The sequence below is a fragment of the Sciurus vulgaris genome (genome assembly GCF_902686455.1).
Source record: "Sciurus vulgaris genome assembly, chromosome: 3".
Taxonomy (NCBI): Eukaryota; Metazoa; Chordata; class Mammalia; order Rodentia; family Sciuridae; genus Sciurus; species Sciurus vulgaris.
Window position 1 is genome coordinate 11,499,494 of NC_136463.1, and position 17,373 is coordinate 11,516,866.

The following is a 17,373-nucleotide window of genomic DNA, read 5'->3' on the forward strand; positions in this document are numbered from 1 at the left end:
CTAGGTCCCTCTTGTTCAATTGCTGTGGCTGCCTTCTGTTGATGGTATTTTACTAGTTCTCAAAAGAATTATTGATCTGCTGCAAGCCATTCCAAAGTTCTGGAAGCAGAATCTTCCTGTTTAAAGGTGGATCGAATATTTTAAAACCAGCAAATCAACCAGAAGCAATTGCAGCAAAATATTCAAGCCCAGAGAGTTCTGCTCAAGACTTCCAGCAAATGGCTAAAGAATTAACACCAATTCTACACAAAGCTCTTTCAGAAAAATAGAGGGGGAAGAACTACCCAATTCATTGTAATCAACTAGGATTACATTTTGTGGATAAACAAAACAAAGTGTGGCTATAAAACAGTTTTTGCAAATATGTGCAAAGACTAAGCACACACACACACACACACACACACACACACAAAGCGAATGTGGAATACTATGGCCAGGTAGGACCTTCAGAAATGGGGGGACGTCTGCCAACCAGAGACTGCAGATCCTATCTGAAGCAAGCAGGGAGGTATATGTGCTCCTTCTGTCTGTCTTTTGTGTATGTGTATTGTATGCTGTGTCTGCACATATGCTCATGCCTATACCTTTGTGTATTATCTAGATGGTACCAAATCGAGAAATAAATGAGCTTGCATAAATTAAAAACAGGAGAAAAGGAAAAACTGCTTCTCAGCCATTGATCTTACAGTCATTTTTTTTTTCCTATAAAGTGTCAGTTAACAAGGATGTCAGGCTTTGTGACCCACAAAGTCACAGTCTCTGTTACAACAACTATCCTGCCATTGTGGTGTGTGAAAGCAGTCAATCAAACAGAGGGTTCTATCTGTGTTCTAATAAAACTTTACAAAAACAGGCGTGGCTACATGAGTGAGGGATGTGGCTTACTGTGTTCTTTTTTTGTTCTGTCTTTATTTTGAGTATCAGGAATGCTGGCCTTATAGTATGAGTGAGGAACTGTTTCCACTTCTATTTTTCTAGAAGAGACTGTTTTGAATTGGAGATCAGTTCTCCTTGAAAATTTGAAGAAATCCCAGCAAAAAACATCTGGGCTTGGAGATTTTTTTTTTTTTAATGATGTTTTTAAACTATAAATTCAATTTATTTCATGTATATAGGTCTGTTGAAATGATCTATTTTGTGAGTTTGTGAGAAACTGGGCATTTCACCAAAGTTGTCTGAACTTAGAAATTGCTTTATTTTGAAGTTTTTAAATTATAAAATTTATTTCATATTTATAGCGCTATTGAAGTTATCTATTTTGTGATAGTTGGTGCCTTTTGAGGAATCGATTTCTTCTCCTAAGTTGTCTGAGTTTGGAAGTGGCTTCTTATAAACTTTTTAAATTATAAAATTAATTTCTATTTGTAGGGTTATTGAAGTTTACTATTTTGTGACAGGTGGCGACTTTTGAAGAATTGGCCATTTTACGGAAGTTGTCAGTTTAAGGAGAGCAGAATTGTCTACAGCGTTCCCTTATTGTCCTTTACATGTCTGAAGAGTCTGTATCGATATCTCCCACTTTAATTCCAATATTGGTAGTTGGTGTTTTTTTAAGTCTATTTTTTTTCTTGGTAAATCTTGGGAGAGGTTTTATCAGTTTCAATAGAACGGATTTTCATTTCATTTATTTTTACTAATTTTGGATCACATTTTTTTGAAAAAAACTCCCTCTGTCAATCTCTTCCTGGCGGACCTGCCATGACAGCTTCTCTTCACTTTCCTTCATCTGGAAAAGTCCTGCTTTTCCTGCTGTTCCTGAAGGGTGCTCTCCCTGGCTGTAGGACTGAAGGTTGGCAGCTCTTTCCTTTGCAGCACATTAAAAACATTATGTGACTTCATTCTGGCCTACAGAGCTTCCAAGGAGAAGTGATGTTCAAGACACAAGTTCTCTGGCATGGTTCTGAAGCCTTTTTCCCTTGGTCTGTAGTTTCTGGGAATTTGAATATTAGGTGTGTTGGCATTCATCTCTTTGGTGTGGATTTCAGTGGGTGGTAGGGTGGAACTGGCCCCCAGGCCCTAGCCTGCAAACCGATCCCCATAATCAAAGCTGCATAAAAACCCAGGCCCAATGTTGCCAGACTTCCTGATTTTACAAGAGACACTAGAAATCTGGAGGTTTCTAAAATATGAAATTGCCTGGTCCTTTAAGACTTTCAACAAATTTTATTTTATTTTTGGCAACCAAAAAACTCAATTAAGAAAATGAAAACAATTGTGTCCTTCTTGGGTTTTTACTGGTTTCCTTGTTTGTTGTGCATTTGTTGTTGTTGCTGGGTTTTGTTTTGATTTTTGCCTCAGCTTTGACACAAAGATAAAAGATTCATACTTTCTTTTATTTTCCAGACATGCCTCTTCCTGTGCTTTTCTTTTTTCAATTTCTGTGATTCGTCCTGTTTCAAACATGTCCCTTTTCTCAGCTTATAGTTAGATTTTGCTTTGTAATCCAGTCATTTTGTTAAGCTTGGGTATCTATCCCATTTACCGCGGTCGATGTGCTAGATATGATTGCTCTTCATTCACTCCTGGATGGATGCATGGGCTTCTCCACTTGGCTTCTGGAGGCAAAGTAGCACTGATCTTAGAAAAGGCACACTCCGGCAGAGACCTGGAGTCCACGTGGATATGATCATGCTCAATACCCCCAGGTTGTATAATGCTTGGTATACTGAATACTTAAAAGATCATCTTTTATTTACAGTTACACCCATAGATTCTTTTCAAAGAAAACCATTGGAGAATAAAACAATTCTACTTTTTTCCCTCCCTTCGGCTCCCACTGCCCAAGGGACCCCCCAAGCCAGTCGGGGTGGTGGGTCTCTATGTTTCCCCTGTACCATCTGACACCTCCGCATTCCTGGGGGCTGGCTGTCAGGGAGCTGGCCCTCATTTCAAGAAGCGGAAGGAGCTCAGGCATGTGAAATGTGTGACTCGCTCTGATGCCCAAAGCAATTGGAAAAACCTGCTCTGTGTTTTGCAGTCCTAAAACTCCAGATGCCACAAGGCAGACAGGAATGGTGAGACAGTCACCTCGTGGTCTCAGGCCTTCCTGGTCCTGCCTGGGGAAGATTCGCAAGGCAGAGGGTGTCACCCACCTCCTGGGCTGGGATCCCTGATTTCACCTCCTCCTCCTGCCTCGTGCTGTTCGAGTCCTGCATTCAGACCGAAAGAAGCAGGAGTGGAGACTTAGGGGGAGAGGCTGCTGCCAGGACAGACTAAGGAGGAGCAGAGCACAAGGCATCTCTTTGGCAGGCGGTTAATGGACGATGTGCTCTGCAGATGAACTCCAGGCACCTGGGCTGGAAAGAAACACAGCCTCTCCTTCCACCCAAGGACTCAGAAGGATCAGGTCACCTCCCTCCCAGCCAACCTGAGCTGGCAGGCCTGGCACAGCTTCCTCGGCCTCAAAGGCCAGCATGTTCCCTAAGGCGCAGCACAGTGAGGGCCAGCCCAGTTACTGGCGCCCCATTAGGCTCCCATTAGGATTATCCCATCACCAACAAGTCAGCAATTCAAGTTTTTGCCTTTCCAAAGCCCTCCCTGGGTCCCAAAGGTGTTTTGATGGGCAGAACCCGAGATTTGGATTTCAGGACTGAGTACTCTGCATTGAGAGGCTGTATGACCTTGAGCAGTGCCCTTGAGAACAAAGTGACTCGCACCGCGTGCCTACTACCCCACTGCGGTAGTGGGGCTTTCAACAGAAACAGAGCCAATCGGAGGTGGACAGGGAGAGAAAGGGATTTCTTTTAAGGAACTGCTCACACAGTGGTGGGGGCTTAGGGAGCCCAAAATCTGACCTGGGAGGCCAACAGGCCAGAGCCTTGGAAGAGGGTCAGAGTTCAAGTCCAAAGCAGTCTTCTGAGAGCAAGGAAGTTCCAAGGTTATAAACTGAATCAAAGGCAGTCTGACGGCAGAACTCCTTCCTGTTCAAGGTGGTCGACCTTCTGGCCTCTTAAGGCCTTCAAGTGATACGAGGCAGCCCTCCCATATTATAGAGAGTCATCTGCTTTAATCAAAACTTCCCTAAATGGATTTAAATGTAAAAGGCATCAAAACACATCCTCACAGAAATATCTAGAACCATTTTAGACCAAATATGGAGGCAGGCACCATGGTCCAGTCAAGTTGACCCACAGAATTTACCATTACAATGGTCCACAGGCACTAGAGATCAGCAGTTTCCTTTCTCGCATCTCCCTGATTCCTGAACCATAACTCTAATGTCTCCCTACTCCCTGAACCTTCTCCTCTATCCTGGGCCCTGTGGTCATTGAATGTCTCAGTCACGGCTGAGCGAGGCTCATCTCCCAGAATGCACCTTCACAAATCTTCTGCATGGGCTTTGAGACCAACGCCATCGTGGTGATCCTTCTGACCTCTGCCCTGCCTTCGTCCCCCTGGCTCTGCCCGCCCAGGCACTCAGCAAATGTTTCCCCATTGCCATTTACCTCACATAACATGAGGTCCCTCCCTCCACAGAGTTCGTCCCCTTCACAGGAAATTAAGGATAATTATAAATAAATAAAATCAGGAGCAAAGAATAGCAAAGATTTCATTTGAATTCTTGGCCATCTCCTGTTTCAAATATTCCCATTTCTCTTACACTTGGCTTCCTGGTCTGAACCTCTGGTGTCCCCTCCTGGTTGCCTTCCCTTGCTCCTCCCTTCTCTTAGCCAGGTCAGTGGGGTTTATTTTGCAAAGTTCTTCAGGCATTTTTTTTTTTTTTTTTTTTTTTTTGGTCAACAGATGTGAACTGGACAGTGGACCACTCTCCAGATAACGAGGGGGAAATAATTTGGCCAAGGAAGAACATTTCCTCAAAACTAGAAAACATGCAAATATTTGTATGTGCAGATTAATCTAAGAGATAAAAGTGATGGCCATATTTACAGATTATAGACCCAGAGAAGGAAGGTCTTGTCTTTTTTTTTTTTTTTTTGGCAGGGGGATGGTACCAGGGATTGAACTCAGGGGCGCTCAACCACTGAGTCACATGCTCAGCCCCATTTTGTATTTTATTTAGAGACAGGTTCTCCCTGAGTTGCGTCTCGCCTTGCTGTCACTGAGACCAGCTTTGAACTCACCATCCTCCTGCCTCAGCCTCCCAAGCCACTGGGATTACAGGCGTGCACCACTGTGCTCGGCTGAAGGTCTTTTCTTGAATACACAGATCCCTACACTTTGCAGGAGAGGAAGGCTCCCTGAAGAGTAAAAGGGCACAAGAAGCGGAGACACACATGGATGATGGAGCCTGAGAGAACGTGGAGCTGAGAAGCACCTTCGACTGCCAATCAGTGCCTAACTGAAATGATATAAAGAATAACGAACGCGGTCCATGACACCAGAATGGAACCAGAAGCACTTATCCTCTTTTCTGGATAGCTACTTTCTACCCAAACTTGAAGCCCCGGATCAAAACCCTCCTCATTCTTAAAAATCTCCCAAAGCCCTCCAACCACCACCATGGCTTCCTTCTCCAAACTTGGAGAGGTTGGTTGTGGCCTCCATTTGGCCCTGGGTTGTGCTATCCAGGGAACTGCTACAACTCTGCTTTGCTGTTGATTGGATTTTCCTGCTTTTTCGTCTTCTTTTTCTCATTAGACTGTAATGTCCTGAGGGCTGTGTCCTTGACTCGTGTCTCTGTGCCCCTCAGAACATGTCATGATGATTGGAACGCTTCCTCAACAAAGATGAGTTGATTTATTAGGATGTGCTCCCACTCGATCCACATAATCAGGAAATAACTCCAAAGCACCCACCTGGTCACTCAGCAAAGGAACATTAAAAATAACCTTATCAGGAGCTGGAGTTGTGGCTCAGTGGTAGAGCGCTTGCTAGCATATGTGAGCCACTGGGTTTGCTCCTCAGCACCACATAAAAATAAACATATAAAATAAAGGTATTGTGTTCATCTACAACAAAAAAAAATTTTTTAAAGAACTAAAATGTTTTAAAAAATCAGCAGCAGCTGGCATTTAAAAAGTGCTTAATTCCATGCCAAGTTCTGAGCACATATATTCAAACCATTCAACACTTAGTAACCAATCTAGGAAGTGAGTGTTGTCATGATCCCCATTTTACAGATGAATAAACCAAGGCATGGCAAACCCAGTTTTATAGCTAATAAGTGACAGAGCCAGTTTTTGGACCCCAAACTAACAGATTCTAGAGCCGGAACTCTTCACCATTATGCCATATTTAGAAATGTGCTAAAGCCCTGAGAAATGGTAAGACCCATTTGAGAAACTCTTCAGATCTCTTCTATGGGCCCAGTTTATGCACCCAGCTTAAGTTCCAGGGCTTTCCACCATATACCAGGTAAGGACTATGCCACTCCCTTTTCCATTTGTGACCCTTCAAGATTTTTCCCAACTTCGTCTAGAACTTTCCTCACCGTCTTCCTGCCCACACTGGGCAACTCAAAGTACCTTCGACACTTACCATGTTTTCTCCCAGGCACGACGTGACTTTACAAAATCTTCTCAGGTCTGGCAGGTTCCTACACCCCAAATCATCTGTCAAAGTCATGACCTCTTTTCAAGCCCCAGCTTAGATCTCCCCTACCCAAGAGTCTTACCCCTACTATTGATTTCCCTCCTCCTCAAAACTTATCTCCTTCTCCCCAATAGACAATGTCTACAATAAAGTCACCATTAAGGACTAGCATTCAGATACACCTCCTGACCCTGGTGAGACGGGAATGGAGTCAGGGCCCAGAAGTTGGTTGTCCCACATAAACCACCACCATCTTGCATCTCACCTGGAACAAAGCAAGCACTCCCTGGAGGGATCCACGGGGGCCTGGGACAGGTCCCAGTGTTTCACACCGGAAAATAATGCTAGAAAAATTATGAAGGATTATTATAAAAATAATCCCAGATTCATTCATTATTTTTTTTTTAAAGTCATCCCACTCGGTACTTTATTATTAGTAACAAATTACTGATGACACATCTCACAGTCAGCTGGACCCACCAGAATGTGTTAACAAGGCTGAAAGCTGCTCAGCTAATGCCAGCTCTGGCTTGAAAGGTTCTGGAAGGCACAGACTACGTCTACTCTATTTAAAGGTCCTAACGCTGTGTTTGGCTCACAGGAGGAACTTATTAGCTGTGAACATGTTGACCTGAATTGAATGAAGGCTTACTCAGGAGGCTGTTCCAGAGTTGAAGAGAGAGCAGAGTGTGAAATCCAGCAGCTGGAGATAGAGGGTCGGCCATGCAGCCCCCTGCAGGCACGAAGTCCTGCACAGAGACAAGGCAGGAGGGGGAGTGGAGAGAAAGTCCCCCCCCATTCTTTAAAGAGGGTGTATGGGAGAGAAATCTGGCACATATGTAATCAGCCTAAACCCAAAGAGAGAAGCACAGTCATTCCAAGAGTAGGTTGAGGAGGGAGAATGAATGGATGAGGTGGGAGAAAGGGACCACAAGATGGCAGGAGAGAGGAGGATGCTTGTCACGTCTCTGGTTCACCTTGTCATCGGGACCTGGAGAAGAAAACCCCAGGAAGCAGTCTGGCAGGGTCCTTGCCTTGCCCTCCGCTGATAGGAGGGGCTGAGGTTGGCGGAGCCCTGATTAGCTCCTCCTGTCTAGTTCTTTCTAGAGCCTTCATGGCGTAGCAGAGGCAGGAGGAAGAGAGGAGAGCTTCCAATTCCTCATGGAATTGTGTGTATTGTCAACTGTGGTCGGTTCACCTCGTCTCCTTGCCTCCTCCCGTTGATGGAGACATCGCTGTGCAGAATGTGGAGACCAGAGTGGCCCTCTCTGCTAGGGAAAGACTCTGCAAAGGATAAGGTGTAGCAATGTCAATGACAGTACTGCTGCTAGGATTTCTACTCTCACTGACCGTGGGGGACTGACCAGCAGATCCGATGATGATAAAGGCAGGCTGCAGATCCGAGCTGGCTTCCCTCCAAGCTACATGCATTGGTGACTGGGGGGAAAGAGAACCTTTCTGCTAATAGGCTGTCTTCCTTATAAGATGTGTATTCACAATTTGAACATAAATCTCAGAAATTGTCATCTTCTATGAAAGATTCTTATTAAAACTTCTTCCTACAGTATCTTAAAGGTCCCAGTAAATCAGCAGGCTTCCCTTCCTGAGTTTAACTCTCTGAAGAATTCTCAAATGACCCAACTTAGAAATGTTCCAGTGTGGTCCCAAAACTGGAGTGTCTGCCCTTAAATAATTAAATCATTCCACTAAGCAGCTTTGCAAATAGTCAGTTGCCTATGTTCTTCAAGGAAATAATCAATAGGCTAATAGAAAAAGAATACATGTGCATTATGCCTGGAGAATCTAGAATTTCTGTTTTTAGAGAAACTTCATGAGCTCATTTTCTTTTTGGCCTTGATTTGTAAGTTTATAATTGCTTTTTGAGCATCCGTCTTTACTACCACCAATTTGGTTCCCTTTTGGACAGAAATAATGGAATGAGGTGAAAATATTCAGAATGTCTTTGATTCACTACTAATCAGTTATTGATAGTAGGTGAATCCCACAATCTCTCTGGGATGAATGAAGATAATAAAGTTTCCCAGGCAGGATTGTTGAAGAGATCAAGGGAGGAAATGCATGTGATTCGCTTTTGTAAAGGATGAGATGTAGCAACGTTGATTACAGCTGTTATTAGTATTTGCACCCTCACTGTGATCACAGGGAACTGGCCACCAGATCGAGGACCACGAAAATCTCTCTTTTCTTGGAAAGATCATAAGGTGACATTTGGCTATTTAGCTTTGAATCTCAGAAATATAATTCATTCACGCCATAAATGACTGAAAGATTTTCATATAATATATGTGCTATCCATATTTTTATAAGCATTTTCCCCCTTGTCAAAGTAGCTAAACTTCTTCTAATTCTTCTTTAAGGAGCAAGGATAAGTTTTAATCCTTCTGACATCACATAAGAGTGACACTTCTTGGTTCACGGAGGATGGACTCAGATCAGCCCCTTTCAGAAGGAGTAAGTGCCTCATACCAAAAGAGACTGCAGTGAAGCTCAAAGGGTCTTGCCTTTACAGATGATGGTGGCAGCCTACATAATCTGTCTAGTTCTTCTTCTTAGTTCACTCTAGAGCTGATGGAATATGTTCAGGGGCAATTCTGTTACCAAAAGACAGCGCAAAATAATGGCAGTAAATCTGCAGGAGAATGGAAGTTTCTGGAACTTGTGTGAATCCTCTAAGAGAAGCAGGTGGACGCACTCATACATGTGTGCCTGACAGGCAGGATGCTTTATGAACATGGACGCTTTCTGCACTGAGCGAGGGCAGAGCTTGATGAATGGGTGAGGCAGGAGTAGGCACCGCCAGACCTGGCTCATGCCTCCTTCTCTAACTCTTGATCCCACTGGGTACAGTGAAGGCTCAATAACAATCGCAAAAAGCATTTTTCAGACCCCATACTCACTCCCTGGGGAACTCTGAGCCCCTTGATAATCCTTCTAGAAAGTTCCAGGGATCTCCCTCTGTACCCCTAGCAAGTCCTCCTGATCTGTATGAAGACCATGTTCCAGCATATAAACCCACCAAATAGCCCTCCAGATCCTTGAGATGTCCTTCAATCTCAGGCTAAATATTATATCATTTGTCAAAATAGAACCTGACTGAAATGTGGTAGGGCCCCCAAGGGAGACAGCATAGCACAGAGCCAAACAGACCCCAAATCAGGCGGCCATAACCAATTACTATCATACTCAGTGACTTGACCTTTCTGAGCCTCCTGCTCCTTATAGGTGTCAGCTACTTGGAACCCAAAAGATTTTTGATTTCTCATATAAACACAATTTGTTAAGTGCTTAGCAAATCTCAACTCACTTAATTCTGACAAGCCTTTGGGGTAGATATTGTCCTCCACAAGGCCATCCAAGCCAGAGAGGTCAAGTGACTTGCTCAACATCACACAGTTGGGAGGTGGCAGAGGCGAGATTCAAACCCAGGTATGCTAGCTTCTGAATCCTTGCTCCCAACCATCTTAGTCAATCTCTAAGAATCTAGCCAGTTAGTATTTTAAAATTTTTAAAGGAAGTCGATTTTGAACAAGGAAGTGCTTTTAAAACTGTTATCATGGAAATTTTCAGGCCCACAAAAGAGCATCCATCTTTGACTACTGCCCAGTATTCAGTTTGAACATTCTAAACATGAAAATTTTAAATTTGCATTTTCCTTCGGCTGCAATAAAAAGATATTTATGTCATTCATTTTGCTCTCGTTCTTGTCATTGACTAAATTAAGGTGATTTCCTTTAGTTTTCATAAAGAGTCATAAAAATGGTGGTGGATCCTTATGTTTTGTGTAATATTTTTGCAACACTCTCTTGTACTTTACTCAAAACACTTCACTATGATACATCATTGCATTGAATTTTTCCACAGCCTTTTAAATTGGGCAGTGAGATTGCTGCCGTTTCTATCCTACAAATGGTCAAATAAAGCTTAGAACACTTCAGGAGCTTGGCCAAGGTCATGTGCCAAGTAAGTGATGGACAGATCAAAATAACAGCTGATTCTTATGATTTTTGAGTAATTTATTGTCTGGACAGCCACATACAAACACAGTGGGCTCTGGAATTCAGTGGGCTTCCACACTCAGCCTCGTTCTTCCTCTTACACAAGTAGCCTTCTGAGCCCTAGACACCTAATGGATAAAATGAGCAAATAATACTTTTATCACAGTTCTTGGAACATCTCTGTTTTAAGTTATTATATCACACAAAATATAACGAGTCCATGTGTACACATAAAATATGTATGCAAAGCATCTACACGTATGCTCATGTAAGTCCACATATGTGTGTATGATCTAATACCAGGATCATCGCAAAGCTGATGCTCACTAAATAGAAGTTCCCATTTCTACATAGAATTCACCAGAAGAAAGAATCTACAGATTGCTCAGTGTTCATCAGCTACACTTCCAAATCTTCCCAGACCTCCTCAGCGTGAAGATATCCACCAAGGCTCCCTGAATGCTTTTATTCTTCCCCAAAAGTACTTCCTTCTAAGGAGCTCAGTTGTTCCTCTCAGTTGTTAAACTGAGAATGCCCCAGATTTATCGATTACATTCTTCATCTCTTTGGAAGCACTGAACAAAACTTTTATTATTTTACTTGAGTTCCGTTTCTTCTTGGGGGTCAAACTGGAGATTATTTGATAGGTTTTTATATAAAGAACAATTTGTATATAGTCCCTTAAAAATACATCACAAAAATTGTCTCCCTCTCCCTGAGCTATGCCTTTTCTAAGTAAAATGAACCTATCTGTGGCTCCACACCCTCTCTCCATCTTCATCAGCAGGGTTTAGTAAGAACGCCATGGATAATCACATCGCTCATGCAGTCAGACATGTACATAAGCTAAAAATATCTGTTTCATTCCACTATAATTCCTTCACCCATGCCCCTTCCCCTCTCTTCACACCTCTCTACCTAATATACAGTAACTCTATTCTTCCCTATCACCCCACTTATTATGAATTAACTTCCACATAGGATTGGCTTATTTCACTTATTTAGCGTGATGTTCTCTAACTCCGTCCATTTACCAGCAAATGTCAGAATTTCGTTCTTCTTTAAAGCTGAATAATATTTCATTGTGTATACCACATTTTCTTTATCCATTCATCTGTTGAAGGGCACCTAGGTTGGTTCCATAGCTTAGCTATCGTGAATTGAGCGGGTATAAACATTGATGTGGCTGTGTCACTGTAGTGTGTTGATTTTAAGTCCTTTGTGTACATTTTGATCATCTCATACACCTAGATATTTTAATGTTAAGAAACATTTATCATTTGAGTTTTAAGTATCTTTCTTGTGTGCACTCTCTTTTATAAAATGAAAACATATGAAGATAATAGGTTTCCTCCACCTGAGAAATTATGAATTCTGAATTCATGAATTAAGGGAAGTTGTACTGTGTCTAGTCTTGATACTTGATGTTGTTTAAATTGGAATATTTCTATAACGTGATATGCAGAACAAGCGATTGTCACTTTCTACATTAACACCAGCCCCTTAGGCAGTACCTCCCCTTGTGGAATGGACCATGAACTCACATAGACACTTCCCTGTTTGCTCCTCTGGTTCAGCCTTAAGCCTTCACTCAGGAGACCTTCTTTTGTCTCCATTGGCTGGCCAGGTCCTGCAGAATGTGGTCCTCAAGCACCGTTCGACCCTTTCCTCCCTAAAGAAGACTATGGTCCTAGAAGGTTCCATTTAGTCTCTGATGACAGAGTGTCCCTGAGAGGAGAAACAAGCACAGTAAGACGTGGTTCACAGTGGCCATGGCCTCAAAGTACCAGGGTGCATGGGCGTGGGGAGGCCTGGGTGGCCTCCATGCCTGGGACAGTAAATTCGGAATCAAGAATTCACCAGATGATCAAGCGTCTCTGATAAGACTTCACCCTAGTATCATTTATTTTTCTTGTCCACACACTCAAAATCAGTACTTTGAGGAGATTAGACAAAGGGGAATGGAGGGAAGGGAGAGGGGGACAGGAAAAGGAAAGACAGTGGCACGAATCTGTCATAATTTCCCCACATACATATATGAAAACGACACAGTGAATCTCACTACCATGTACATCCTTAAGAATGGGGCCCTAACTAGAAAAAGATACCGTCCGTGCTTGTGCAATTATATCAGAATAGATTCTGCTGTCACGTCTAACTAAAAAGGAACCATAAAAAAGTACTTAAAAAAAATTCTAGGTTCAGTTCTATCGTTGACCGTGAGATCTCTCTCCTCTGTCCTTGAAAAAATGACTTGAAACTCAGTGCTTGAGATGACCTCAGATAACATCCAGTCTGACTCAGAGGGAATCACCACTTCCTCGCAGCAGGCTTAGATGGCGTACGTGGAACTCTGTTTCCGTAGTCTGTTGCAGACCATTAAAAAAGAAATGGAAATAAAACAAGATGAAACAGTACGGTCCTCATTATTAGCTCTGCTTGGAGCCTCGGTGCCCAGCATCCAAGGGACACGTCTTGACTTTGGGCCTCTCGGAAACACTGAAATTCTTGATGGGAAAGCTCAAAGCGTGGTTTCTTCCATCTCTAGTGTTTTAATTCTTTTGATGGATTATCGTCACTTGCTATTAGTAACTGCAGGAAGCCGAAGCCAATCCCAAGCTCCCCCTCATTCTGCTACTGCAAAATGGAACTTCAAAAACAAGCAATCAGGCAAATCTGCAAGTGGAGGATAATAATGGGTTCTGAGGTCAAAGTCAGCATCCTGAAAATTCACAAAGCAGCACCAGAAACACTCCAGCTAGTTTACAAAATGGGAAATGAGTTGCAGGGTTACGGGATAGTGCTTGGAGCATGTTAAACCCAATGCCAACCCCCAGGAGGGGCTGGAACTGCAGGCTGAGATGCCATTAGGAAACCAGGCAACTCCTCTCTCTGCCCCTCTCCCTGGGACCACACATTTCCTGCCGGCTGCCTGTTGGTCACGTCAACCCCATCGGCTGATCAACTCCACCCATCCGCGTGCATGGTCTGGTCTAGGTGCTAATTGCTTCCATTCTTATGACTCAGTTCACCATGTCTGCATTGGCCCAGCTTAAGTGCAGGATCCAGCTGAGGAATCTACCCAGACAGGACCCGTATCAGGGTCACAGGGGACTTAGAGATTCCATGCCATTTATTCTTCAATCTGAGCGGCTTTTGAAAATACAGACAAGTGGGATAAAGAATTACAACCAGAACACAGACACAGAGCAGCAACCTCTCAGGCAGACGAGGCTGTTTGCTCTCCCTAAAGTTGGGAAAATACTTCTTTTTTTAAAAAAGGAGAAGAACAAAAGCAGTGAATGAAGGAGAATCCAGGACATTTGGAGCCAGGCAGGAGCAAGGCTCTCTGCCTGCACCACCTCCCCATCCCGCAACCCTGAAAAGTATACAAAGTATACTCTGTTCCCTAAGCACCTTAGAGGAATGAACTTTCCCTCCCTGAGGAAATCCTACCCAGGTCATCGTTGAAACTTATGAAGTCCTTTGCAAATGCCAAAAAACCTTGGAATTCTTGGTGGGATTTTCTCTTAGACTGAGATTATTCATCTGATTGGGCTCCCTCCCAACCACCTGAACTCTACCGAAATGTCCAAACTCAACGGTAGCCTTTGTGCACGTAGATAGTTTCTGTGATAACACATTTGAATTCTGCATATAGCAAACACACAAGCAGGTCTACTTCAGAGTTTTTTTTTACTACACATAAGTAGTATATGTTCATTTCAGAAAAATTAGAAGGCACAGTTTGACTAAAGGAAGGTAAAAATAACCCATAATCCAGGAAACTCTGTAGCCCATTTTATATGCATGAGTAAAGATATTTTTAACTGAACTTAGACTCTATTTGTTGTTTTGTGACTTCTTTTTTTCTCACTCAGTAGCATGAGCATCGTTTCACTCATCCTTTCAAACTGAAGAAAAGGAGACTCTGATCCAGGAACATTAGCCAATACTTACTGTGTTTTTCCATGTTCTTTTGCTGTATTCGTTTATTTAACCCTCACAAAGAGACTCATGAGGTGGGAACATTGAGATCCCTCTTAATGAAGAAATTAAGGCACAGAGAGGTTAAGTGACTTTCCCAGAGTCACAGAGGTAGAAGGGGTGAGCACCATGCCAATCACAGAACCACACTGGTCACCAGCTCTTGTGTCTCCGTTCTCATGCTCGTTCTCTGCATTCCGGTCTCTCGTTTGCTCCTGGAGTCAGGGAAGGAGAGCAAGGGAAGAGCAGAGAGGAGAAAGCAAGAGAGAGAAGTAAGTGCAGGGCAGAGGACGGAGGACGCAGGCGAGGGCACATCATACAGAAAAAAGAGAAAGGAGGAGAAGAGAAGAGAAGAGAAGAGAAGAGAAGAGAAGAGAAGAGAAGAGAAGAGAAAATAACATAATGTGGAAGTAAACTATTAGACTGCACCCCCAGGAAACTGTCCTTCTTGTGCAGCAAAGACAGCTGGACAATGCAACTCCACCGAACACAGTTTATCAGAGTCCGTCACCACGTGAGATGCTCTTCATTGTCAAGGTAAGGAACAACGTATCCACATAGAATTAACTTTGGGACTCGGGTTGAAATATTAACCTTGGAATGAAAATACTGACTGTTTAATGCTCTTGCAGGGCCACCCCACTGTTGCTATCTGTATCCTTCGGGCTATCAAATGGTAGCTGTATTGACACAGGAGGTGAGTAACCGGCACCTGCCGCAGCCTCTCCTTTTCCAGCTAGTCCAAAGCAGGGGGCTCTTCAAGTGTCGCAGTCTCAGCGTGACCTGGGAATTTTTTTGAAACGCAAATTCTCAGACACACCTGAGTCAGAGTGGCATGGGCCCCGGAATCTGGGTTTAACCAACGCTACTGGTGATCTGATGCGCACCCAAGTTTAAGAACCACTGTCTAAGTAAGGAGAAGACTGGGCAAGTGTGAGAGCTGGCCACTGTGACCTTCTTCCCTCTACAAGCAGGTTGTATCCTCCTTTTTATGCACTGTGTCTGTGTTTGGGCCGACAAGTGACCCATCAGCAGCCTCTGGTCTGTGGAGACGAGGTTGGGTTCATCCAAGTGGGGGATCTCTAATTATGGAATGTGATCAAGAGCTGGGCGGAGCTGACCTGGAAAAGCATGAACTCGCCAGAGCTGAGTCTCTTGGCAGGACTCTCTTAGGCAGATACTCACTCCGTTATTCAGTTACTGAGTTCCTACTGTGTGCTCAGCAGTGTGGGTGATGCTGTAGGGTACACTGAAACACTGATCTCTTCCTTCCATGGTTTGTACATTAACACAAAACAGCACCTTACCCAGGGCACATCATTTATCCATTTTGTTACTTGTTCAGTCAACTTATGATTATGATCATTAGAGAGTTTCTTTCCCCAAGTTAGTTATAGAGCTTATAATACACACACACACACACACACACACACACATATATATATAATTTTAAAATATACAGTTGATGACTATTCTGATTGAGGAAGTTATTGTTTTCAGATGTGCATTTATAATTTCTTGCCCCTAGAGTTGATCTTAACGTCTCTCTTCATTGATCATCTTGCATCTCTCCGAATTGATTGACAATTTAGTAAATGAATAACATATCCACAGTGTTGCTATGAACTGTTTGCATCCTTAGAACACTATCCATTCTTTTATGTCAACAGAACAATCTTAGATTTCTTACTGTACTATATTTTACTGTACTGTATTTCTTACTGTACAACTTCCTACATTACCATTTTGTTCCTGATCCTTTGCTCCATAAGTATTACCATCGCATATCTAAATCAAGCTCTTGGCTAAAGGAGACAATATAGTAATCAACACACAGTAGGTGGCCAGAAAATAGTATTAGGTTTAAATATATGTTAAGCCATCTAAATATATATGTAACATAATATTGAACATAAATGATAAAATATTTATTATATTGCAATTTCTTTATGTTCATGTTGTTTATATGGAATTTTCCCTCTGAACAAATATATAAAGTAGAAGAAATATGTTACTGATTCTATAGGTCTCTTAATCCTTTTGGCTTAAATACATGAAAGTACTCTTGGTTTCAGGAATTTAACATGCTTCTTCATTTCTCTTGGGATGTTTATGAGGTAACTGAGCATTATTTTTCACCTGTAAGATTTTTATTTAAGTGCTGGTCTGCTATTAGAGGTAAAGTTAAAATGAATTCTAGAAATCCATGCATGATACATTAGTTGTATGATTTTAAGTTACATATCAATAGCACAATGGAGAAAAAATGAGCTGGATAGACATTGTCTTCAGTACAGGGCCTCCTTGACATTAAAATGCTCAAAACTCACTGTCTAAATAAGCCTGGAACAAAAGTGAGTCAAAAAAGTTACTTACCTTGGGATAAAATTTAAGGGAATACCAAAATCTCAGTAATGAAGATGAAGAATCTCTTAATTCAATATTTTTCAAATCAAAATTAATGCAAAAAAGTCATTATCAATAAAATACCAAAATTTCAAATAAAGACAACATCTAATCCTATGTTTATACAATTTGGCCCTCTTGTCTCACCTGAATCATCTCCTAAGAAAAATAATGCACACTGTAAGGGAAGTATAAAACACTCTTGAAAAAATAAATATATTCCTTAAAAGACCCAAGTACAACTTCCAGAAATATGGTTATTGAAACTGAAATCTCAATGGACAAGTTAGATTAGATACAGCTAAAGAAAGAATTTGAGAACTAGAAAATAGACCTAAGACATGATCCAGAATTCCACACAGAGGTTTTTAAATGTAAGGAACTTTAAGATAGAGAATAGTATGTTTTTAAAAAGCCAATGAACACAAAATCATAGGTTCTGAAGGAGAGAATACATAAATAAAATAAAGAC